This window comes from Durio zibethinus, chromosome 8 (genome assembly GCF_047325235.1).
Source record: "Durio zibethinus cultivar Kanyao isolate XHJ-2024 chromosome 8, ASM4732523v1, whole genome shotgun sequence".
Lineage (NCBI taxonomy): Eukaryota > Viridiplantae > Streptophyta > Magnoliopsida > Malvales > Malvaceae > Durio > Durio zibethinus.
This window is the reverse complement of record NC_143169.1, coordinates 27,768,866-27,793,376: the sequence shown is the minus strand read 5'-3', so window position 1 is coordinate 27,793,376 and position 24,511 is coordinate 27,768,866. Positions and strand designations below refer to the sequence as shown.

The 24,511-nt window shown below is 36.6% G+C and overlaps 1 non-coding gene and 6 pseudogenes across 1 annotated transcript; all 7 read left to right on the top strand.

The window, feature by feature from the left end:
- Nucleotides 1-9,701: 9,701 nt before the first annotated feature.
- LOC149517802 (18S ribosomal RNA) lies at nt 9,702-10,787 on the top strand (annotated as a pseudogene).
- Nucleotides 10,788-14,806: 4,019 nt separating this feature from the next.
- LOC149517801 (5.8S ribosomal RNA) lies at nt 14,807-14,962 on the top strand (annotated as a pseudogene).
- A 255-nt stretch (nt 14,963-15,217) lies between these two features.
- Nucleotides 15,218-17,065, top strand: LOC149517800 (25S ribosomal RNA; annotated as a pseudogene).
- Nucleotides 17,066-17,354: 289 nt separating this feature from the next.
- LOC149517799 (18S ribosomal RNA) lies at nt 17,355-18,556 on the top strand (annotated as a pseudogene).
- Nucleotides 18,557-18,905: 349 nt separating this feature from the next.
- On the top strand, nt 18,906-20,143 carry LOC149517798 (18S ribosomal RNA; annotated as a pseudogene).
- A 290-nt stretch (nt 20,144-20,433) lies between these two features.
- Nucleotides 20,434-20,589, top strand: LOC149517797 (5.8S ribosomal RNA). Its single transcript, XR_016344703.1, has one exon. It is a non-coding gene; the product is annotated as a 5.8S ribosomal RNA (ribosomal RNA).
- A 231-nt stretch (nt 20,590-20,820) lies between these two features.
- Nucleotides 20,821-24,088, top strand: LOC149517796 (25S ribosomal RNA; annotated as a pseudogene).
- The last annotated feature ends 423 nt before the right edge of the window (nt 24,089-24,511 follow it).

Sequence of the window (24,511 nt, the reverse complement as noted above, 5' to 3'; positions counted from 1 at the left end):
AGTTATCGATTTCAAATCGTTATGACCTTTTGTTTTGTCATAAAATAAGTTTTTTTGAATTCATAATAGTTTACTTGGAATAAAAGAAAATGAATTTATTAATATTTCAAAAATGAATAAGTAAAAGATTTAAAAAATAATTCTATTTGCATATCCAGTTCAAATAATTATAATTATTTGAACAATTATCTATTCCAAATCATTATGACCTTTTGTTTTGTCATAAAACAAATGCTTTTGTTCATATAAATTTGTTCGGACTAAAATAATACTAATCTATTAATATTTCAAATATTAATAAAAGATTTTAAAAATAAATCTATTTATCAAACTAGTTCAAATAGTTTTGACTATTTGAGCAATTATTTATTTTAAATCTTATGACTTTTTGTTCTGTTATAAAATAATTGTTTCTGTTCATACATGCTTATTTGGACTAAAATAATACTAATTTATTAATATTTCAACAATTGATAAATAAAATTTAAAAAATAAATATGTTTACTAAACTAGATCAAATAATCATGATTTTTTGAATAATTATCTATTTTAAATCGTTATGACATTTTGTTTTGTCATAAAAGAAATGTTTCAGTTCATATAAGCTTATTCAAAATAAAATAATACTAATTTATTAGTAATTCAAAATTTCATAATAAAGAAATTTAAAATGATGAGTTTGTTTACTGAAAAAGTTTAAATAATTATGACTGTTTGAACAATTATCTATTTGAAATTGCTATAACCTAGTGTTTTGTCACAAAAGAATTTTATCTATTCATACAATCTTATTTCAAATAATATAATTCAAATTTATTAATATTAAGACAATTAAAAATGTAAAAGATTTTAAAAATAAATTTGTTTACCAAACAAGTTCAAATTTATGACTATTTGTGTAATTATTTATTTCAACTTGTTATGGCTTTTTGTTTTATCATAAAACAATTATTTCTGCTTATACAAGTTTATTTAAATTAAAATAATATTAATTTATTAATATTTCAACAATTAATAAGTAAAAGATTTAAAAAAATAAATATGTTTGCCAAATAAGTTCAAATAGTCATGACTATTTAAATATTTATCTATTTCAAATCATTATGACTTTTTCTTTTGTAATAAAACAAGTGTTTCAGTTCATATAAGTTTATTTGAAGTAAAATAATACTAATTTATTAATATTCCAAAAATTAATGAGTAAGAGAACAAAAAAAAATCCATTTACCAAATAAGTTCAAATAGTTATGACTATATGAACAATTATCTATTTTAAAACATTATGACCTTTTGTTTTGCCACAAAATAATTGGTTTTGTTCATGCAAGCTTATTTTGAATAAAATAATTTAAATTTATTAATATTCCAAAAATTAATAAGAAAAAAAATGTTTTCTGAACACATTCAAATAGTTATGACTATTTGAACAATTATCTATTTCAAATCATATGATCTTTTGTTTCATCATAAACTAATTGTTTTTGCTCATAAAAACTTATTCAGAATAGAAATGATACTAATTTATTAAAATTCTAAAAATTAATAAGTAAAAGATTTAAAAAATAAATATGTTTAACGAGCGAGTTCAAATAGTTATGACTATTTGAACAATTATTTATTTCAAATCATTATGATATTTTGTTTTGTCATAAAACAATTGTTTCTATTGATACAAGTTTATTTGAAATAAAATAATACTAATTTATTAATATTCTAAAACTTAATAAGTTGGAGATTTAAAAAATAAATATGTTTGCCAAACAAATTCAAATAGTCATATCCATTTGAACTATTATCTATTTCAAATCATTATGACATTTTGTTTTGTTGTAAAACAATTGTTTTATTCATACAAAATTATTCAGAATCAAGTAATACTAATTTATTAATATTTCAAAAGTTAATAAGACATTTAAAAGCTAAATTTGTTTACCAAACTAATTTAAATAGTTATGACTATTTCAACAATTACCTATCTCAAATAGTATGATCTTGTTTTGTCATAAAACAAATTGTTTCTATTCATGCAAGCTTATTCTAAATAAAATAATGCTAAACTAATAAATTCTAAATATTAATAAGAGATTTAAAAAATAAATGTGCTTGCCAAACCAATTATAATAGTTAAGACTATTAGAATAATTGTCTATTTCAAATCATTCTGACCTTTTGTTTTGTCAAAAATTTTTTTTTTTCAGTTCATACAAGCTAATTTGAAATAAAATAATATAATTTTATTAATATTTAGAAAATTAATAAGTAAGAAATTTAAAAAAATAAATCTATTTACTGAATAAGTTCAAATAGTTATGATTATTTGAATAATTATCTATTTAAAATTGTTATAAACTTTTGTTTTATCATAAAACAATTATTTTAGTTTAATAAAACTTATCCAAAATAAAATAATATTACTTTATTAATATTTCAAAAATTGAGAAGTTGGAGATTTAAAAAATAAATCAGTTTATCGAATTAGTTTAAATAATTATGGCCATTCAAACAATTATCTATTTCAAATTGTTATGAACTTTTTATTTTGTTATAAAACAATTGTTTTTAATCATACAAGTTTATTTGGAATAAAATAATATTAATTTATTAATATTTCAAAAACTAATAAGTAGGAGAATTAAAAAATAAATATACTTATCGGACTAGTTTAAATAGTTATTACTATTTGAATAATTATATATTTCAAATCATAAAATAATTATTTATGTTCACATAAGCTTATTCGGAATAAAATAATACTTATCTAATAATATTATGAAAATCAATAACTAAGAGATTTAAAAAGTAAATTTTTTTGTCGAACTAATTCAAATAGTTAAGGATATATGAATTTTTTTGTCGAACTAATTCAAATAGTTAAGGATATATGAATAATTATCTATTTCAAATCGTTATAACCTTTTGTTTTGTCGTAAAACAAATATTTCTGTTCATATAAGTTTGTTTTGAATAAAATAACATTTATTTTTTAATATTTTGAAAATTAATAAGAGATTTTAAAAAATAAATCTATTTACCAAACCAATTCAAGTAGTTATAACAATTTGAACAATTATTTATTTCAAATCATTATAACCATTTGTTTTGTCATAAAACAATTATTTCTATTGATATAGTCTTATTCATAATAAAGTATGCTAATTTATTGATATTCTAAAAATTAATAAATAACGGATTTAAAAAATGAATCTACTGGCCTGACTAGTACAAATAGTTAAATAAATTTATTTTTTAAATCTCTTAGTTATTAATTGTCAAAATATTATTAGATTAGTATTATTTTATTTTGAATAAGCTTGTATGAATAGACATAATTATTTTATGAGAAAACAAAAGGTTATAACAAATTAAAATATATAGTTGTTCAAATAAGTATAATTATTTGAAGTGGTTCCATAAATAACATTATTTTTTAAATCTCTTATAAAATTTTAAAATATTAATAAATTAGTTTTATTTTATTATGAATAAACTTGGATAGGTTGAAATAATTGTTTTATAACAAAACAAAAGGTTATAATGATTTAAAATAATAGATAATTATTCATATAGTCTTAACTATTTGAACTGGTTTGATAAACAAATTTATTTTTTAAATCTCTTAGTTATGAATTTTTAGAATATTATTAATTTAGTATTATTTTATTCGAAATAAATTTATATGAACATAAATAATTATTTTATGACAGAACAAAAAGGTTGTAACAATTTGAAATAGATAATTGTTCAAATAGTCATAATTGTTTGAACTAATTCAGTAAATAGATTTATTTTTTGAATCTCATATTAATTCTTGAAATATTAATAAATTAGTATTATTCTATTTCAAATAAACTTGTATGTTCAAAATTATTGTTTTATGACAAAACAAAAAGTACTAACAATTTTATTTCAAATAAGCTTGTATGTTGAAAAACGGTTGTTTTATGACAAAATGAAAGGTAATAAAATAGATAATTATTTAAATATCCATAATTATTTAAAATTGATTTAGTAAACTGATTTATTTTTTAAATCTCTTATTAATTTTTAAAATATTAATAAAGTAGTATTATTTTTTTTTGGATAAACTTTTGTGAACTAAAACAATTGTTTTATGACAAAACAAAAGTTCATATCGATTTTAAATAGATAATTATTTAAATAGTTATAGCTATTTGAACTTGTTCAGTAAACAGATTTATTTTTTTAAATATCTTATGGTGAAGAACAAGTATCCCATTCCACTTATTGTCAACTTGTTCAACTAACTAGGAGCAATATGGTGGTTCATCAAGCTGGATCTAAGATTAGGATACTATCAAGTGAGGAAAGTTGAAAGCGATGAACCAAAGACAGCATGTGTGACTAGCTATGGAGCGTACTAGTTCCTAGTAATGCCTTTTGATCTAATGAATACACCGTGACATTATGCACACTAATGAACAACATGCTATAATTGTTCCTTAACCAATTTTTTTCCATGCACCTTGATGATATTGTTATCTATAGTCAATCATTTAAGGAACATGTGGATCACTTATGACAAGTGTTCCAAGTACTAAGCAAAAATGAACTATACGTAAAAAAGGAGAATATTCATTTGCCTAGCCAAAGATCTCATTCTTAGACCATGTTGTAAGGAATGGCCAGATCCAAATAAATGGTGATAAGGTCCATGCAATCCAAAAGTGGGAACCACCAATCAAGGTCACAGAGTTAAGGTTATTCTTAGGTCTAGCAAATTACTATTAACATTTCATAAAGGGGTATTCAGCCATTTGTTGTTGCACATGCTTTAACCACTATTGGCACATACTAGCCCTAGTGTGGGGAGTTGCATTTAACACCATTGGCATATGTTATGCTATGCATCATGTATGGGGCCTAGGCCGCGCACTATACACACCACAATAGGGCAATAATGGGCTTACACTCATCTTCGTATTTTTGCCCAGCCAATGCCAATTTTATGGCTTTAAATTCATATAAGTGCTCACCAGTGCTCGTATTTGGGCCTGGCTCAATTTTACTGAACATGAACACCATGCTTATACCACTATTCTAGCTAGTTCCCCATGACTTGGGCCTTTAGTAGGCCTCAAGACCTTTTTCCTTGGCTATCAAACCCTATCTCGCTATAACTAGAACTACTCTTTAACTTGAAGAGAACCCTTGGGTCTGGAATAGCTTATGGACTATGACACATGCACATGCCTTGACCACTATTGGGACACATTGGCCCTTGGTCTTGGCACATGTTTCATCCACTATCGGCACATGCTTGCCCTTTGTGTGGGTAGTTTACTCAAACATCATTGGCACAATCTAGGCCATATACCATGCATAAGTATCATGGGCTCAGACTATACACCATTTGCACCACGATTGGGCAATAGGTAGGTTTTATCACATTATATTTGTGCTATGCCAATGACATTTTTATGGCTTGTAAATTTATATGAGCACTCACTAGCACTCGCACCTGGGTTTGGTTCTTCTGGCTATCGAACCCTATCCTGTTAGAGCTAGAATTGCTAATTGACTAAGAGAGAACCTCTAGGCCTAGACCAACTTACAAACTATGACACATCCATATGCCTCAACCACTATCGGCACCCAATGACCCTCGACGTATGCATATGTCTTGACCACCATCGATAAATGTTGGCCTTTAGTGTAGGTTGTTACCTTAGACACCATCTTCATATGCTGACGCTTGGTATGACACGTGTGCCCTGACCCTTCCACCACTCTTTTATCCCTCCCAAGGCACTTGTCTGCCCCTCAAGCACTATCAACACCAAATGATGCTCAATGTATATGTTATGGGCTCCAGTCTTAAGCCAAAATCTATGTGGCCTTAGATTGGGAATTGACTCTATGTGTATAAGTTAGCCTATGAAACTTAAGTGCTTAGCATAATTCTAGCTTGTCAAAGATTGTGCTATAGTACTAGGCCTTCTAAAAGCCTCAAAATCTTATCCTTCTAGGACAATGTTTAGGTGTGCTTGCACTTAGGTCTGACCATGTGCCCATACTTTGATCATCAAGGCCATTGCCTGGGTCTGACTATGTGCCGGTGCATTGTTCACAAGCACTTACACTAGGGCCTTGCTTAATTCTACTAAACATGAACACTATGCCTGAGCCTCTGGAGTCTTGATCATTACCTATACCATTATTTTATGCTAATTCCTCATGATGTTGACCTCCAATAGGCCTTAATGCTTGGTCTCTCTAGTTGTTAGATCCTATCATGCTAAAACTGGAACTACTCCTTAACTCATAGAGAACTCTTGGGCCTATACCAACTTGCAGGCTGTGACACATGCACATGGCTTAACCAACATTGGCACTGAATGACCCTCGATGCATACACATACCTTGACCATTATCGAGACTTGTTGGCCCTTTGTCTTGGTACATACTTCAAGCACCATCAATAATGCTAGCCTTTTGTGTAGGTAGTTCCCTCGAACACCATCGACATGTGCTAGATCACGCATCATGCTCATGTATCCCAAGCCTAGGCTACACACCATGCGTACCATAACCTGGTAGTAGGTGGATTTAGGCATGTCTTAATATTTTTGCCATGCCAATGCCATTTTTATGACATGTAAATTCATATAATGGTCCCCTAAGCCTTCATGTGAAGTTTCATGGCAAGATGACACATTTTCTATTTTTCACAACTTTTAGAATTTTTCATGATTCAAGATTTTTTAAAAATTTTTTAAGAGTTTTAGCCCCAAATTTGGTGTATGAGATCCTTGCATTTTTTTTAGCATCCAAAAAAATTTAGCTAAAAAATCAAAGTGTAGAAAATTTTGTGGCCATTTGAAAAAAGCATACCTATTTTGGACACTTGAATGGCTACTATCTATGAACCTATAAAAGCTCTTATGCTCATTAAGAGGGTATGAGTTTTCAAGGTTCTTTGGGGGATTGGGGGCCAATACAAAGGCCAAGAACTAGAACCTATCGCACATCATGTGTGCACACCTCTTAGCCTTTACCCCTAATCACTAGATCTCTAATGCTATTGATCAAGTTCTCTGGTGATGCTTTGACGATGGTGCCTTAGACAAAAAAATGTAGCACGATCACATGCCCAAGCCCAGCATGTGCATTGTGGCTTAGAATCAATCTTCAGCCAAGGTCTCGACCATTAACAGCACATGCTTGCACATGGTGTAGGCATATACCTCAATCATCATCAACATAAGCTAGCCTTTGGTATAGGCACTTGCTTTAACCACCATTGGTATATGCTCACCCTTGGTATGGTAGATGCCTTGATCAACATCGATAAAAAATGGCCTTTGATATGGGTAGTTACCTTGAACATCATCGGCACATACTAGCTTTTGGTGAGAGCAGTTACCTCGAACACCATTAGCATATACTAGGCATTGGTGCAAGCACATACCTTGACCACCATCGGCATCTATGGACCCTTGGTGCAAGATTTGCTTGTTTGAAAAAAGTATCCCCATTTCAAACACTTTGATATCTATTGCTACCATATTTGTAAAATCTTTCATGCTCTTTAGAGGGTGGTTGTTTAGGCCCCCCTCTCTCCCCCATGGGGGAACTAGGTGTGTGCAATGGGCCTATCATTGTGTACATCCATGGCAACATCCTTAGAGCAAAATCTAGGTTGTGCATGCCTTCTAGCGATGTTGTTTAGTGATTGGTTGCTATGGTGAACCATAAGCACCTATCACCTTAACCAGTTGGCATGCATGTGGAAAAGGGGCCGACTATGTTGATTTCAAGTCTATGCCTATGATTAATGCTAATCTCAAGTCTATGCTTGCGATTAATGCTTCCCAAAACTGTAAACTAGGTCCCTAAATCGGGTAATTAATCTTCGAGATGGTACAAATGAAAACTGAGGTCATGGGCTAGGTCTAGCTAAGACTCTTTAGTATTTGGAAGTTTGGTGATCCCTTCTCATAGACCACAAAAATGCCTTAGCCTGGCCAAGCCCCTGCATGTGTCATAAGCTTGGAGCTTAAGCCTAGCTACCATGTAGCCTTAGGTAGAAAACTACCATCTATAGGCCTAAATCAGCCTTTTCCCTGGCTCTTTGCCTATCACTTTTGCCATGCACTCCATTAACTCCTTAAAAGCTTAGGAGAAAGGTAAGAAGTAGGGTTAAAGCAATTGTAACTTTTATTTACATGATACTATATACAATTGCTTAATACCTAAGTCTATGACATGGTTCCTCTTGTTTGTATAGCTTCTAACTTGTTTACAAATGAAGGGAATGGCCTTTATTTATACTTGAGCCTCCCTAACACATATGACCCTTATAGATCCAAGTGTGTGGCCCTTATAAGCCTTTTAGACCCTTTCATGGTCCCTAAACACTTTCTAGGTCAACTAAAGCCTTTGCAAAATCTAGCTTGTTTTACGTTTCCCGTTAAGCCTCGGGTCTAGAAGTGTCCAGGTACTCTCACTCGGTGCTCACACCTAGTAGGTTTTAAAACCTTCCCCATTCGGTCACTGCTCCACATGCAACTAGGGCCTTTTAAAGCCTTCCTTATTTAGGTGCTATAGTACCTGTTACTATTCTTACCCTAATCCCTTTCGGAACCTTCGGTACCCTTACATGTGGCTATCATTTAGGCTTATCTAGACTCTTTTGAAATTGTGCACTAGCCTGTCTCTAGGCTAATCTAGAGCCTTCTATGCCTACTTGCCCATGCCACTCTTTTGGGACATTCTAGATCTTTCTAATGAGTAGTCTTTATTCTCGGCACTAGGTTGTTCACCCGTCGTGCTCTTACACCTGAGCCTAGGCCTTAATCTGTACATTGGGCCTCGTATATGCCTTTAGGACCTTATTCTCGATCCTTCCCAGTCCATTGCCCACACCAACTCGAACAAGCCACATCTCTTAACCTACTTGGCTTATGACTTGCACATGAACCATGACACATGTAGTCGATGATGCCCATGAACCCAGGAACAAGTCCCTGAATTAGGTAATGTCCCCCTGGGGTGCTGGCAATAGAGTTTACATGTACGGTCCCAACCAAACCAAGCATCGATGGTGTTGTGCCATTATTATTTATTGGATGGTAAATGTAGTCTCGTAGCCTTTGCTTGTGTTTTTCTTATGCCAAGCTATTATGGCATGGCTTCATATGTCATTTCCTCTACTCGCTTGTTGCATAATTGAATGGGTGGGTTGTGGACTGATTTGTGTAGATGCTACCACTTGTACACAATGGGTATATGAGTGGTGCTATGGTTGTGCATGTTAGCAAACTCCATGATCAATGAATTGAACTGTTAACCCATCATCCTCTTCAATCTCCCTCCATGAAGTCATCATACCCTAAGGGTGCAATCGAGATCCTGTACAGCATACCTAAATCGATGAAAATTAGATGTCTTGCCATCCTTTATTGGTCTTATGTCTTTTGGGGCTATAGGTCAAACCTCAATCGTGCCCCATGTCCCTAGTGTGCCACCCAAACCTTTGTGGCCACATTAGTGCATTGGTGTTTGATCGTGCTTTTAGATGCAGGACATTTTGTAAGCACAGGCTCTCAGCCTTTGTTCATCCAATGCTATACATTTTATGTGCTCGACATGCACGATGATTATGCTCTATGTTAGCTCTCTCTGTCATTTAGTCAATGTGTTAAGGCCCATTTAGTGCCAATGTCTCAAAAGAATGCTACCTAGTTGATCCTGCCAGTAGTCATATGCTTGTCTAAAAGATTAAGCCATGCATGTGTAAGTTTAAACTAATTCAGACTATGAAACTGTGAATGGCTCAATAAATTAGTTATAGTGTTTTTGATGGTATCTACTACTTGGATAACCATAGTAATTTTAGAGCTAATATGTGCAACAAATCTTGACTTCTAGAAGGGATGCATTTATTAGATAAAAGGTCAATGTAGGCTTTGCCTATTGCTCTGATGATTCATGATAACTTGACGGATCACATGGCCTTTGTATCGGTGGTGCATCATTCAAATTTTTGCCCTATCAATTTTCGATGGTAGGATAGTGGCTTACTATGGTGGCAACAAGTAACAGAGAATTAGGGTTTGATTCCAAAAAGGAATCCTGAAAATGGTAGCAAGTGTGCAAATTACCCAATCCTGACTTGAGAATGTAGTAACAATAAATAACAATACTAGGCTCTATAAGTCTGGTAATTGGAATGAGTATAGTCTAAAACCCTTAACAAGGATCCATTAGAGTTCAAGTCTAGTGCTAGCAGTTGTGATAATTCCAGCTCCAATAGTGTATATTTATGTTGTTGCAATTAAAAAATTGGTCGTTGGAACTAAGGTTGGGTTATTCGGTCTACCTCACAGTGAGCATTGGTCTACTTATCCCTACTACCAGCAATGTACTCCTAGCCTTAACTAGCCGAGTCATTCATCTAAAGCTGTTACTTTGAAGAAATTAGAGTGCTAAAAGCAAGCCTAAGATTGTATACATTAGCATGGGATAACATCATAGGATTTTAGTCCTATTGTGTTAGCCTTTGGGATCAGAGTAATGATTAACAAGGATAGTCAAGGGCATTCATATTTCATAGTCAGAGGTGAAATTCTTGGATTTATGAAAGATGAACAATTACAAAACCATTTACCAAGGATGTTTTCATTAATCGAGAATGAAAGTTGGGGGCTTAAAGACAATCAGATATCATCCTAGTCTCAACCACAAACAATGTCAACCAAGGATCGATAGTGTTACTTTTAGGAATCTATTGGCACATTATGAGAAATCAAAGTCTTTGGGTTTCGAGGGAAATATGGTCACAAGGTTAAAACTTAAAGGGATTGACATAAAGGCACCATCAAGAGTAGAGCCTGTGGCTTAATTTAACTCAACATGGGAAAACTTAATAGGTCCAAACATAGTAAGAATTTATAAAATGAGAGCTCTTTCTTGATTCTATAGGTGGTGGTGCATGGTTGTTCTTGGTTGGTGAAGTAATTTGTCTAGTTAATTTCATTAATGAATGAGACTTTAACCCATTAACTAGCTGCGATGAGGTGATCCTTCATGGCTAACCTCTTAGAAAGACTATGATCACTTAGGCTAAGGAAGTTTAAGGCAATAACAAGTTTGTGATGTCCTTAGATGTTCTAGGCTGCACACGTGCTACACTAATGTATTCAAGGAGTTTATATGTCACTGTCTCATAGGAAAGACCAAGCCAAGGGTTCTCATTGAGACAAGAAGTAGTTCTAAAGCTACTGAGACCAAGTCAATATGTAAGGTAGACCAGGCATAAAGGTGCAATAGAGGTCTCAATGGTAGGACCATGACCCAGAATGGATGCATAAGCACTGAAATGAGCTCAGGAAGCTTAAGCTAGTAGATTTGGTTTAGTAGCTTTCAGACAGACCCAGGCATGGGTGTAGGTGTATGCCCAAGTATAGGTAGAACCAAAGAAATCGCAAGCCCAAAAAAGGGCCCCGCATGGGCACTGCTAAAGAAGGAGTCCAACATAATTCAAACTCTTTTTTAATAGAGTCCATGTAAAATTAGAACTCTTCAATGTAATCCTATTGTAATGTCCTATATATATTGGACTTTTTGAAGCTTAGGATAGGAACTATGTCAACCATTGATTCAAAGAAGCCTTAGCTATAAATAAGAGGTGCCCCCAACCTCATTATACTCTCTACAACTTGAGTAATACAAGTTTAATCTTGCCTATCTCTATCATTCACTTTAGCTTTCTATTAAACAGTTTATGTGTAGCCTTGTCTAATAGTAGATTGGGGTAACTAGCCTTGGAGTTTTGAGTGCCCATGTATCTGTCTAGTTAAAGGCTTCTCTAGGATACCAGATGAGTCAATTCTTGGGTCTTAGAGCCATACAAGTCAAAGCTTGAGTCTCAGCCCATGATAAGTGGTATTAGAGCAGGTTTAGAACTTGTTTAGAGTTAGCAAAAGCTAGTCCAAAGTGATCAATGTTGTGTGCTATTAGAACTAAAGTTAACATTGGGAGAGGTTTCGAACGTGTTGGTGTAGGCATTCAATTTTGTGGTGTGAGCATCATAAGTCATTTTTGTGCTTGTGTGCTAGTGATATGCCCCATAGTGCATAAGATATAGGTGTATAAAAGTGTAGACTAGGTGTTCAACCGATTACTATTATGATGCTATAGAAGTGCTACGCATGGTGTGTAGGTGTATAGACTAGTGCCTGACCAAGAATGAAGGGTATGTTGAGCCAATGTGTAGATTAGTGCTTGACAATGCATATGTGTTGGTGTATTGTGCCAACAAATAGGTGTGCTAGTTTATGGGGACCAAGACTAGATCATTGGAATGTGCAGAAGGTTGAGGTAATCTCTTTGGTTTTGTAAATTGTTTAGGGTTATGGTATCACTAGGGAAAACTAGACCAAAGGCCAAGGTAAAGCCCTTGATAAGTGCCCACCTATAGACAAAGGAAGGAAGGCTAGATTGGGAGACATGGTAATGTCCCTAGATACCCAATTGCAAAAGTTTGAGGTGACTATTATTGAATTGAGGTATAGGTTCAAGGATAGGGAAGGATCCTTGAATGAGGTATTAGAGGTGCTCATGCAGTGGAATGAGGCATTGGAGGCCATGGTGTCAACCTTGTAATAGGAGCTAGCAAGGCTCAGGGTTGATCATACTACATTTCAAACTGCCATAGTTGTTGTTGTAGGCTTAGGACCTAAGGTGGTGGTGGCTAAGCAATTTTTCGATGGTCAAAAGCCAGGAGTAAAGACCATGTTACAACAAAGAGGTATGCAGGAGTCAAGTTAGGCCAGTGTTGTTGTGGAATCAAAGACTCAGGTTTAGTGCACTAAGTCTCCAAAGCCTAGGGGAAACAACCAAAGTAGGGGAGACACCAATGTTTGTTCCTTAAGGGAGGAAAGGCCATGAGAAATCCTAGATTTTACATGGCCACTACTACCGCCAGTAGGGGCAAGGAGAATAAGCCCTTGAGTTGCTTTTTTTGTAACAATTAGCAAAGGGTGAAGGAGTGCCCGAGGTGTGCAAGGCCTTTAACCATCAACTATGTAGAAGAGTTGTTTGTAGGCAAGAGTAGTAGTGGTGATGAGCACTAAGAAGAGCCCAAGGTGATACGGCTCGACGCTTTTTGATTCTGTTGAAAAGGTAGAACCTCTTTAGGAGATGATAGTGATGTGGTAATGGAGTGCCACAGCATTACTCCCAAGGTGTAGCTAGATCCCTCTAAAAAAATGTTTGTAGTAGGTAACTCAAAGAAAGTATATGAGACATCGAACGTGTAGGCAAAAGGGACTAGTGTTGCACAGGGTTGATGATACTCGAGAGAACAACCAGTAGAGTACTTATTTGGGTATGGGACAAACACATGGGAAATCTAGTTCGAGGGGAGAAGACAAAGCTGATTTGCATAAAGGCATGCAGTTCAGGTGTAATATCCCTCTAACAATGAGGGTGTTGCTAGAATAAGTAGGGGAAAATGTCACAGTCCATAGGAAAGACCAAGCCCAGGGGTTCTCACTGAGATAGGGAGTGATTCTAAGGTAATCAAGACCAAGTTAGAATGCAAGGGAAACTAGGCCTAGAGGCGTAATAGAGGTCTTTGGGGTAAGACCATGACCCAGAATAGGTGTATGGGCATTAAAACAAGCTTAGGGAGCTCAAGCTAAGGGATCTAGTTTGATAACTTTTCAAATAGAACTAGGCATAAGCACATGAATAGGCCCAAGCATAGCAGAACTAAACCATGCAAAGGTTTAAAAAAGAGCCCTACATGGATACTGCTGAAGAAGGAGTCTAAGTTAATTCAAACTCCTTTTCTGATAGGGTTTATATAAAATTAGAACTCTCTAATGTAATCATATTGTAATGTCCTGTATATATTGGATTCTTTGTAAGCCTTAGGATAGGAACTATGTCAGCCATTGGTTCAAGGGGGCCTTAGCTATAAATAAGAGAAGCCCTTCACCCTCATTATACACACCACAACTTAAATAATACAAGTTTACTCCTTCCTATCTCTGCTGTTCTTTTTAGCTTTCCATCAAGCAATTTATGTGCAGCCTTGTCTATTAGTAGATTAAGATGGTTGGCCATGGAGTCTCAAGTGTCCATGCATTGATCTAGTTAAAGGTTGCTTTGGGACATTGAATAAGTCAATTCATGGGTCCTAGAGCTGCACAAGTCAGAGCCTAAGTCTCAACTTATGACATATAGCCTTGGCTGATAGGCCCAAGTAATATTTGAAATTTTGTCATCATGGTGATAGATCATTTCAATTATTGGTCTTCAATGAGGAATTCCTGTTAGGCATGAGTCATCAGCTCACACTGACTATATCATTACCCTTTTTACACATCACACATCACTCCTACTGATTGAATGGTCTGATGAAGTTTTTGGATCATGGCAACATGATAGTTCATTGCCCATGATTCTTGAAAAGTTCACCAAACCTTACATTTAGAGAAAGGAAAATTCATAACAAGGTTTTCATATATGAACTTGTGAAAAGATCATTGTTGAAACTTGCTTAATGAACAACAATGCATTAACAAAACACTAAGGGGCCAAAGGTACTTTCGTGCCTCAAGCCCTTTCCTACCCTAGGTGTACACGATGATCAATTCATTTCACTTCCTAAGTAGGTGAAACTATTAGTATCATTACTTATGGCTGAATAACAAACCCTTGGCGCCAATCACCCTAAGGAACCAGAATGAAAAAGAGCATGTGTGCCTTCTCCATCCTATTCATAGTGAATACATGGGTGGCATCATGACTCCTTTTTTTTGTGAAAAACCAAAACAACTCTCAACAATGGATATCTCAACTCTCGCATCAATGAAGAATGTACTAAAATGTGATACATGGTGTGAATTGTAGAATCCCATGAACCATTGAGTCTTTGAATGCAAGGTGTGTTGTAAGCCATTAGGCCAAGGACAAGCCTGCCTGGGTGTCATGCATTGTCTCCCCTTCTAAACCCCCACCTTTTAGGCTCTACAACAAAGGGCTAAAAATTACCCTTCATGATCTCATAGATCATGGTTAGCCCAAAAGTGAGTCCCCAGTAATGATAGCATCGTGATCATTGATGGTAAAGCTTTTGGCATGCCTCGACTCTGGTGACACATGCTCATTGTCCATCTAGACCCCATTGGACCCCTCGCATCACATGATTGATGCTATTATCATGACCCCAGGTCAAGTAGGATTACCTAATGAATTTAAGCATATCAATATGCAGAGAAAAAGAAACTTACCGAGATTCCCCTAGTGACAACAAGCAAACTAGAAAGAGCTCAGCTTGAGAATCGGTGCCCATGGCATCTAAATTGTAGTTTACAAAAGTGTCCTCAGTGGTGGACCAAGCCCAAGTCCCTAGGAAAAGGGAACCAGAGAGGTTGAGAGTCTTATTGTGCCTAGACCTTATCAAACCATCCAAGGCTGAATATGGGTGAGAAACTAATAAAGAACTTGTATCACGAGGGAAAGATGAAAAAATCTTTGAAAAAAGAGTCAAAGAGTTCTTAAAATTATCAAGAAAGAAGTGAAATGGGGGCCATTAATGCATCTTAGTTAAATGTGGAACAACGATAGCCGATCCATTGATCGGCTAGGGCATGGACCATTGTGGGTTGTGGCAGTGGCCCAAACCCAAGCTTTCAATATACCTATGGAGACATTGTTACCATGATTATAAAATATAGCACATGCCATCTCGACATGCCTTGACACTCATGTACTCCTGACATAGGCCTATAGGTTCCTTATCTAGCCCATCTTGAAACATGGACAAGGATAACATGTATGTGAGTCAATGGGGTAGAAAACCTATAAAACACAAGGAAGCTAATTGGTGGGATCCTCATGAGTGAGCTACTGATCGACCTTGATCTTCTAAGAAGGGTTTGAGTGTGAGCATGCCTATAAAGACCTAAAAGATAAGGAACTATGCTTGAGTGGGACAACGCCAAAGAAAACTATGGTGGAGGCCCACAATAATACTAGCATGTAAATTGTTCATCTAACTTAGGTATAGGGGTGAAAGACTAATCAAACTGTTTAATAGCCAGTTCCCTCTGAAGTTTTCCTTAGGATAGTTGGAGCCCTTACTGAATTCCATCAAGTAAAGCTAATGATTAGAGGCATTGGGGCCACAACACCCTCGACCTGCCCTTGGTGAATTCCATCAAGTAAAGCTAATGATTAGAGGCATCAGGGCCACAACACCCTTGACCTATCTTAAACTTTAAATAGGTAGGATGGTGTGACTTCATTAATCCATGCCACGAAATTGAGAGCTCCAAGTGGGCTATTTTTGGTAAGCAAAACTGGTGATGCAGAATGAACCAGAAGCCAAGTTATGGTGCTCAACTTTGCACTAACCTAGAACCCATAAAGTGTGTTGGTCGATTAAGATAGCAGAACAGTGGTCATGAAAGTTGAAATTTGCTAAAAAGTGTGTAACAACTCACCTACCGAGTCAACTAGCCCTGAAAATGGATGACGCTTAAGCACACGACCTATACTCGACTATCAGGGTAAGGGCCAAGCCTAATAGTAAGAAAGCACATGGTTGATGTAAAACTTAAAACATGAGCTCAGGTGGAGCAACGATCAGTGTAGATCTTGGCATTAGTAGTAAATATTCAAATGAAAACTTTGAAGGCCAAAGAGAGGAAAGGTTCCATGTGAATGGCACTTGCATATAGGTTAGTTGTTCCTAAGAGATGGGGGAAGATAGTCTAATAGTGCATCCAGCACAAGCTTTGAAAGGGAATAAAGTTAAAATTCTTAAATTGAGATACAGTGATTAATGGCAATATTAAAGAATCTAGAGACATTGGTGGGTCTTCGAAAAGAGTTATCTTTTCTATTTCATGGCCTCCCTACCCTGGAAATGACACAATTGTAGGTAGGGTCTAGTAGCTAGATGAGTAACGTATGTTGCTTAGTGTCTGGTGCACCCCTGGCAACCCTTGAAAATTTAAAGCATCGAGTGCCATCCATGTCCAATCATACTCATAACCACATCAGGTCTTAAGGTAAACAACCATTGGTCAATAGAACAATGTATGCAATGAAAGTTGGCAAAATGGATTCATAACCTCAAGAAAAGGATCAGCTCTGAGGGCTGTGCATGGGGGTCCTATTCTTGAACCCATCAGCTATCAATGCACTATTGAGCTATTTCCATGGCAAGAGTAAGTCACCATGTGTCGATCGGGAGCCTTCCCCAAACAATGAATAGTCAACTTTGAACTAGTATGGACTAAGGGAATCTGACTATTTAATTAAAACAAAACATTGTGATAGTCCCTACAGATGCTCACACAATGTGATTTTTGCCCAATGCTTTAAATGTCAAAGTGAAAAAATTCAATCGAGTGTAGGTAAACTGTGGGAGTAACTATGACTCTCTTAAGGTAACCAAATGCCTTGTCATCTAATTATTGATGCGCATGAAAGGATTAATGAGATTCCCACTATCCCTGTCTATTATCTAGCAAAACTACACCCAAGGGAATGGGTTTGGCAGAATCAGCAAGGAAAGAAGACCCAACTAAGCTTAACTCTAGTCTGACATTGTGAAATGACTTGAGAGGTGTAGGATAAGTGGGAGCCCTCAGGTGAAATTGAAATACCACTACTTTTAATGCTACTTTACTTATTTTGTAAATCAAAGGTAGGACATGACCCTTTCTTTTTATGAAAGATGAACAATTGTGAAAGCATTTACCAAGGATGTTTTCATTAATCAAGAATGAAAGTTGCAAGCTTGAAGATGATCAGATATCATCCTAGTCTTAACCATAAATGATGTCAACCAAGGATCGATGGATGTTACTTTTAGGACTCCATCGACACCTTATGAGAAATCAAAGTCTTTGGGTTCTGGGGCGAGCATGGTTACAAGGCTAAAACTTAAAGGAATTGATGGAAGGGCACCACCAAGAGTGCAACCTATGGCTTAATTTGACTCAATACAGGGAAACTTACTAGGTCTAGATATAGTAAAGATTGATAAACTGAGAGCTCTCTCTTGATTCTATAGGAGGTGGTGCATGGTAGTTCTTAGTTGGTGGATTGATTTGTCTAGTTAAATCCATTAACGAACAAGACCTCAGCTTGTTAACTAGCTATATGGAGGTGATCCTTTGTGGCTAGCTACTTAGAGGGACTATGGCTACTTAAGCTAAGGAAGTTTAAGACAATAACAGGTTTGTGATGCCCTAAGATGTTCTAGGTTGCACATGTGTTACACTAATGTATTCAATGAGTCTATAGTCTTGGCTGACAGGTCTAAGTAATCTTTCAAATTTCATCATGCTAGGGATAGTAAGTGCGAGTCATCAGCTCATGTTGACTTCATTCTTACCCTTTTTACACACTGCTCATCCTACTGATTGAATGTCTAGTGAAGTGTTTAGATCATGGTGACATGGATGGTTTGCTACCTGCGACACCATGGGAAGTCCACTGAACCTTATCATTCAGAGGAAAGAAAAGTTGTAACAATTTTTTTTTAAGTGAACTTGGGGAATGATCATTGTTGAAACTTGCTCAACGAATGACCCACAAATGTGTTAATGAAACACTGAGAGGGCAAGCATGTCTTCATACCCTGAGCCCCTTTTAGCCCTGGGTGTGTGCGATAATCAATTTGTTTTACCTCTCGAGTGGGTAAAATGATTGGTATCATCGTCTATGGCCAAATAACAAGGCCTCAATGCATATCGTGCTAAGGAACTAGAATGGAGAAAAGCACTTATGATGTTGCTATCCCTTTTGCAGTGTGTTCACAGGTGGCACCGTGACTCTTTTTGTCATGGAAAACCAAAATGACTCTCAGCAATAGATATCTCGGGTCTCGCATTGATGAAGAACGTAGCAAAATGTTATACTTGGTGAGAATTGAAAAATCCCATGTGTAGAAAAATTATTGTAGAAGATTTTATGGCCATTTGAAAAAAGTGTCCCCATTTCAAACACTTGAATGGCTATTGACTGTGAACCATAAAAGCTTTAATGCTCATTAAGAGGGTGTGAGTTATTGAGGTTCATTAGGGGATAGGGGGCCAATATAAGGGGCAAGGATCAGCACCCATCACTCATCATGTGTGCACACCCCTTGGCCCTCCACCTTTGATCGTCGAAACCCCCATTGCTGTCGATTTGGTTCTTTGATGATACTATGGCAATCGAAGTAATGATTAATAGGGATAGTCAATGACATTGATATTCATAGTCAAAGGTGAAATTCTTGAATTTATGAAAGACGAACAACTATGAAAGCATTTGCCAAGGATGTTTTCATTAATGAAGAACGAAAGTTGAAGGCTCAAAGACTATTAGATACTGTCTTAGTCTTAACCATAAACGATGCTAACCAAGGATCAACATATGTTACTTTTAGGACTCCTCTAGCACCTTATAAGAAATCGAAGTCTTTGGGTTTCAGGTGGAGTATGGTCATAAGGCTGAAACTTAAAGGACACCACTAGTAGTGGAGCCTATGGCTTAATTTGACTCAACACATGGAAACTTACCAAGTCTAGACAACTAAGGATTGATAGATTAAGAACTCTTTTTTTATTCTATGGGTGGTAGTGCATGGCCATTTTTAGTTGGAGTGATTTGTTTAGTTAATTCAATTAACAAACGAGACCTTAGCCTACTAACTAGCTATGTGAAGGTGAACCTTCGTGGCTAGCTTCTTAGAATGACTATGGCCTTTTAGGGTAAGGAATTTTGAGGCAATAACAAGTCTATGATACCTTTAGATATTTTGGGTCGCACACACAATACACTAATGTATTTAATGTGTCTATAGCATTGGCTGATAGGGTCAGGTAATCTTTAAATTTCATCATGATGGGGATAGATCATTGCCATTGTTGGTCTTCAATGATGAATTTCTAGTAAGCGTGAGTCATCAGCTTGCATTAACTACATCTCTAACCTTTGTACACACCACCTATCACTCTTACCAATTGAATGGTCCATGAAGTGTTCAAATCATGGTGACATGGATGGTTTACTACCTGCGACATCATGAGAAGTCCACTAAACTTTACCATTTAGAGGAAGGAGAAGTCATAACAAGGTTTTCATAGGTGAACTTATGGAAGGATCATTGTTGAAACTTGCTCAATGAATGATACGTGAATTTGTTAACAAAACATCAATGGGGTGAGGTTGCCTTTGTGCCTCAAGGCTCTTTTAGTTGTGGGTGTGCATGATGGTCACTTTGTTTTGCTTGTTGGGTAAACGAAACAATCAGTGTCATCACTTGTGGTCAAATAACGAATCCCCAGCATGAATCGCACTAAGGGATCGAAATGAGAAAGAGCATGTGTGCCATTGTCATCGATTCACATTGCATGCATGGGTGGCACCGTGACTCCTTTTATCATGAAAAACCAAAATTACTCTCAATAATGGATATCTTGACTCTTGCATCGATGAAGAACATAGTGAAATATGATACTTGGTGTGAAATGCAGAATCCCATGAGCCATCGAGTCTTTGAATGCAAGTTTCACCCTAAGCCATTAGGCCAAGGGCTTGATTGCCTGGGTGTCATGCATCATTGCCCCTTTAAACCCCCCACCCATCAGGTTCAGGAGAGGTGGCAAAAAATGGCCTCTTATGATCTTGTCAGTTGTCATTAGCCCAAAAGTGAGTCCCCGATAAAGATAATGTTGTGACCATTGCTGGTAAAGCTCTTAGCATGCATTATCTCTAGTGATGAGCATTTATTTTCCATTTGAACCCCATCAGACCCCTCATATCACTCAATCAATGCTCACATCGTGACCCTAGGTCAGGCAAGATTACTCTCTGAGTTTAAGCATATCAATATGTAATGGAAAAGAAACTTACTAGGATTCCCCCAGTAATGACGAGCAAATTGGGAAAAGCCTAACTTGATAATTGAGCATCTTCGATGTCTAAATTGTAGTCTAGAAAAGCATCCTCAATGGTGGACTGGGCCCAAGTCCACTAAAAAGAGGTATCGAATAGGGTGAAAGCCCTGTTATGCCTAGACCCTATCACACTATGAGGTGCTATCTGCGAGTCAAGTTGTTTAGGAATGTAGCCCTAATCAGGTAGTAAATTCTATCCAAGGCTGAATACAAGGAAGAGACCAATAACAAACAAGTATCATGAGGGAAATATGAAAAGGACTTTAAAAAAATGCATGAAATTATTGGTAGAGAAGTAGATAGGGGCTAGGAATGCTCATCAGTTGGATGTGGAATGCGAGAGCTGGTCCACCAATCGACTTGGGGCATGGATCGATGTGGATCATGGCAATGGCCTAAGCTCAAGCTTTTTATTTGCCTACAGAGACATTGTCACCACTATCGTGGAATGCAACACATGCCATCTAGATGTGTGTCAGCCTACATGTGCTCCTAGGGTCAACCTATAGGCTTCCCATCTGGCTCATCTTGAAACACGAACCAAGGAGTCTGACATGTGTGCAAGTCAAGGAGCTAGAAAACCCATAAGGTGTAAGGAAACTAATTGGCAAGATCCCTTGCAAGTGCACTACTGACCAACCTTGATCTTTTGAACTGCGTCTGAGTGAGGTGAAGGCAGAGGAAACTCTGATGGAGGCCCGCAGTAATACTAACATGCAAATCATTCATCTAACTTGGGTATAGAGTGAAAAACTAATTGAACTGTCTAGTAGCTAGCTCCTTCTAAAGTTTCTCTCAAGATAGTTGGAGCCCTTAGCAAGTTCTATCAAGTAAAGCTAATGATTAGAGGCATCAGAAATGCAACACCCTTGACCTATTCTCAAACTTTAAATAGGTAAAAAGGTAAGGCTACTTCATAGAGCGGCTCCATGGAATCATGAGCTCCAAGTAGGCCATTTTGTTAAGCAGAACTGGTGATGCAAGATGAACTAGAAGCTAGGTTACGATGCCTAATTGCATGCTAACCTAGAACCTATAAAGGGTGTTGGTCAATTAAGACAATAGGATAGTGGTAATAAAAGTCAAAATCCACTAAGGAGTGTGTAATAACTCACCTGCTAAATCAACTAGCCTTAAAAAAAGATGGTGCTTAAGCACATGACCTATATATGGCTATTAGGGCAAGGGCCAGGCCCTAATGAATAGCAAGGTATAGGAGCACTGTAAAACCCAAAGCATAAGTAGAGCGACCATCAGTATAGATCTTGGTGGTAGCAGCAAATATTCAAATAAGAACTTTAAGGCTGAAGAAGAGAAAGGTTCCATGTGAATGGCACTTGCACATGGGTTAGTCGATCTTAAAAGATGGGGAAAGGTCATCTGATAGCATGTCCAGCACAAGCTTTAAAAGGGAATCAAGCTAAAATTCTTAAACCAAGATGCGGTGACTAATGGCAATGTTAAGGAGTTTGAAGATGTTGGTGGAGGCCTTAGGAAGAGTTATTTGTTTTATTTAATGGCCTGCCTACCCTGGAAATGGCTCAACCAAAGGTAGGGTCCAACAACCAAAAAATCACTATATGTTGCATGGTGTATAATGAGCCCTTGGTGACCTTTGAAAATCTAGAAGACCAACTACCATCCATGCCCAATCATACTCATAACTACATCAGGTCTCTAATGTGAACAACCTTTGGTTGATGAACCAATATAGGTAAAAGATGTCGATAAAATAGATTTGTAACCTTGGGAAAAGGGTTGGCTCTGAAGGCTAGGCATGGGGGTTCCAATCCTGAACCTATCGGCTACTAGTGCACTATTTGAACTACTCTTACAATGAGAATGGGTTATCACATGCCGGTTAAGGGATGGACTGAGAATGGCTCCCTTAGGGGTCTTTCCTAAATGATGAATAATAGACTCAAAACTATTATGAACAAGGGCAATCCAACTATTTAATTAAAACAAAGCATTGCAATGGTCCCTACAGATGCTCACTCAATGTTATTTTTGCCCAGTGCTCTGAATGTCAAAGTGAAGAAATTCAACCAAGTGCAGGTAAATAGCGGGAGGAACTATGACTCTCTTAGGGTAACCAAATGTCTCACATCTAATTAGTGACATGCATAAATGGATTAATGAGATTCCTATTATCCTTATCTACTATCCAACAAAACCATAACCAAGGGAATGAGCTTGGTAGAGTCCAACTTTGTGAAATGACTTGAGAGGTATAAGATAAGTGGGAGCCCTTAGGCAAAATTGAAATATCACAACTTTTAACATTATTTTACTTATTCCATGAACCAGAGGTGGAGCATGACCCCTTCTTTTGGAACCAAAACTACCCTTCGTTGATCAATCCAAGCGTAAGACCTTGTTAGGTGGGGAGTTTGTCTAAGGTGGCACATTTGTTAAAAGATAATACAGGTGTCCTAAGATGAGCTCAACAAGAATAAAAATCTTGTGTGGAACAAAAGGGTAAAATCTCATTTGATTATATTTTCCAATACGAATACGAATCATGAAAGTGTGGCCTATTGATCCTTTAAACCTTTAAAATTTGAAGTTAGAGGTGTTAGAAAAGTTACCAAAGGGATAATTGGCTTATGATAACTAAGCATTCATAGCGACATTGCTTTTTGATTCTTTGATGTTGGCTCTTCCTATCATTGTGAAGCAGAATTCACCAAGTATTAGATTGTTCACCCACCACTAAGAAACATGAGCTAGGCTTAGACTACCATGAGATAGGTTAGTTTTACCCCACTGATGGTAGCATCACACCTAGTATGAGAGGAACTGTTGATTTGCACAATTGGTCATCATGTTTGGTTGAAAAGCTAGTAGTGTGAAGCTACCATGAACTAGATTATGACTAAACAACTCTAAGTTAGAATCCAGACTAGAAACAATGAACACACCCATCACCCGATTGCCAACCTTAGTAGGGGCCCATGGCCCTCAATGGCACATGTTGTAGGTGCAGCCCTTACGGCGGATAAGCCATACGAGCCTCTTTAGGGCTAATTCCCATAGAGTGGTGGGTAAAATCCTTTATAGATGGCTTAAATATGTGACAAGGTATTGTAAGTGGTAAAGTGGCCTTGCTACCATGATCCACTAAGATTCAGCCCTTCGTCGCTTCAATTCATCCCTCCCTCACTTCACAACCACCAAAGTCCACTCACTTCATTTTTTACACTACATACCTCTAAGGTTGGGGATAAATGGTGTTCTCTATTGCAACCAATTTGGTTGGGTGATGACATCCCTCCCTCAGGAGTCTAAGTAAATAACAACCAAATGCCCTTGGTATTTGTTACAAGGAAAAGCTTGCCCTTGGTATAGGCACTTACCTCGAACTTCATCAGCACATACTGGCCCTTAATGCAAGTTGTTGCCTCAAACACCATTGACAACATCTGGCCATTGGTTGGTGCAAGCAGTTGCATCAAACATAATGGTAGATGCTAGCCCATTGTTACCTTGGACACCATATGTAGATGCTAGCACCATGGTGCAGGATGTTGACTCAGACACCATCGCCAGATGCTGGCACTTTATGTGAGCACTTA